The sequence below is a fragment of the Sardina pilchardus genome, chromosome 7 (genome assembly GCF_963854185.1).
Source record: "Sardina pilchardus chromosome 7, fSarPil1.1, whole genome shotgun sequence".
In the NCBI taxonomy this organism is placed as follows: domain Eukaryota; kingdom Metazoa; phylum Chordata; class Actinopteri; order Clupeiformes; family Clupeidae; genus Sardina; species Sardina pilchardus.
This window is the reverse complement of record NC_085000.1, coordinates 27,935,712-27,938,211: the sequence shown is the minus strand read 5'-3', so window position 1 is coordinate 27,938,211 and position 2,500 is coordinate 27,935,712. Positions and strand designations below refer to the sequence as shown.

The 2,500-nt window shown below is 53.9% G+C and overlaps 1 protein-coding gene across 1 annotated transcript in view; it reads right to left on the bottom strand.

Annotated features, from left to right (window-relative positions):
* agrn (agrin) overlaps window positions 1–2,500 on the bottom strand; it is a 211,312-nt gene that overhangs the window by 88,478 nt on the left and 120,334 nt on the right. The window lies entirely within an intron of this gene.

The window sequence follows — 2,500 nt, the reverse complement described above, 5'->3', positions numbered from 1 at the left end:
TTTAATTTAGCCCCAAAAAAGGAGCCAATTCAAGCAGGCTTTGCATTCCGAATCCATTCGCCGTTGCTATGCTCCAGTGTGCGTGCGCACATCACAGACAAGCTAATCAGAAGCTTTCTTCGCCACTCTCTTTAAGCCATCTTTTTTTTTTCGCCCTCCCCGCAACATACGAAAAAAAAAAAAAAGTGCCAATTTCCCTCCCACGAGGACGCCGCTTCCCGTTCTTATTAAACACCTCGGCACTCTCGGAGAGACTTTTAATGCGGCCTAAACAAGGGGGCGGAACTTGTCATTTAACGAAAATCAGTGGTGGCATTAGGCACGCTCGGTGCATGCACGCCCCGTCAGATGACTGCTGCTATCATTCCACGGGCGGTGTATGGTGGTGGTGGTGGTGGTGGTGGTGTTGGTGGCTGTGCTGATGGTGCTGATGATGGAGAAGGGGGGGTGAGATCCATATTTATGAGCCCCATTGAATGGCACTCCGGCGGCGGTGGTGGCCCTGGGGACCCATGCCTTTCTGAGCAGCGGCCGCTTTCATTTCCCGAAACGCCGTCCGCCCGCTACCGCCCGGCACACGCGCTGATATCACCTATTGTTGTTCCCCCACCGTTTTTTTTCCCCCGAGCACGCACGCGCCACTCGTTTTTCATTTCAGCCGTGTATTGATGAAGGTTTTTAGTCGCCTGTCGCGCGAGCTCGTTCTCTGTCTGGGGAGCCAATGGGTGATGACGACAGTGGGAGTCGAGGATGGGAACAGCGACGCTTCCGACAGCCCTGTCTTTTGTTTGAGGAGTCTCCTCTCTCCAGAGCCCCCCCCCCCCCCCCCCCCCCCAAGGACCGCAGGTACATTTTCTTAACGACGGCACCGCACGGCGCGCACGCGTGCGCGTGCTCATCAGCATTCGCACCGTCGGTGAAGCTTTGTTTCCCCGGCTGATCAAAGCCAACATATATACCTGACTCTTTCAAAAAAAAAAAAAAAAAGAGATGGGTAGACCCGAGAAGAGAGGGAAAGACGGAGAGAAAGAGAGAGAAAAGAGAGACGAGGCTCCCTAGCCACTCTTGACACTTTGACTGTTTTTCTGTTTCACGGGCTGGATATGCTCACTAATGAACCTCTCTCTCTCTCTCTCTCTCTCTCTGTGTCTTTGTTGAAATGTGTTCAAGAGGCTCCTGGAGACCCGGAAGAGGTGTTGTGAGGAGGCCTGTGGTTATCAATGGAATGCCTGTCACGGCTGAAAAGCGCTGCTGTCGATGATGCTCATAATTAGGCGGTCTACCGGGAGACCCGTTCGTACCTCGCGGAGGCGAGACCGCCGCCTATTTTCAGTTTCATAAAACCCTCGTTTTTTTTTTATGACAAATCGTCCGCCACTTACAAGTGACTTTAATTTCGAGCGCCCATTCAACAAACAGCCAAACACGTCAAATCCAAACGCCCATATTGCTGCGGCGGCGTGCCGTCTCCGATAGCCTTGACGAGACAGTCCCCGTATTGGAGCTGACATGTCCTCATCGCTACCAATAGCATCTGACAGATGTTCACACGCCAGCCTCCGCCGTTTTGGGCGCACGCGTGGTCCTCGACTTCGTCTCTCCGATGCCTTAGTGCCACACAGAGGGCACTGCAGAGCGGCACAGGAAAAATGGGAGGGAAAGAGAGAGAGAGAGAGAGAGAGAGAGAGAGGAGAAAAGAGAGCGAGAGAGACACCAGGACAAAAAAAAAGAAAAAGGCAAAAAAGCGCAACGGTGAAACGCGATATGATATGAGCCGGTATTTGGTAGGGAGGGAGGAGGGTGTGTGTGTGTGTGTGTGTGTGTGTGTGTGTGTGTGTGTGTGTGTGTGTGAGCCAGGCAGCCGGCACACGAGCAGGAGCCACATTCCCCCTGCTGAGGAGCTCTGTTTGCTTTGTGACAGTAAACAGAATCCGCCTCGCACTCCTTGAACCCATTAAATAATAGTCCCGGGCTTTTTTTCCTCCCTTTTTTCTCCCCCTCCCCCCCCCCCCCCACTCCGCCTCCCTCCGGCGCGTGTGGTTGGGGCGTGTTGACGAGCGGGGCAGGCGGTGTGGAGGGCGGCATTTCATTTGAATGCTGAGCGGCCGCCCGGTTTAGCTGCTGTAGCCGCCGCTCGTGCCACTGCTACCGCCGCCACCGCCGCCGCTGCTGCTACCTCGCCGCCGCATTAGCGGAGATAAGCCTGCCTCTCAGACTCAGACAAGGAGGCAAATTGCCTGCAAGGATGTGACCGGCCTGACAAGGAGGCCCACGGACAACTTCAGGGAGTCGCAGCAGTGTACAGACTCTCTCTGCTCTTTAGCTTCATTTCACAGTCTGAGGGCGATGCATACAATGCTGTGGTATGTCTGTCCCTATCATGTGTGTGTGTGTGTGTGTGTGTGTGTGTGTGAGACAGAGAGACAGAGAGAAAGAGAGAGAGCGGGAGAGAGAAAGAGACAAGAGAGAGAGTCAACATAAGACTTCTTTTTTTTGGTAT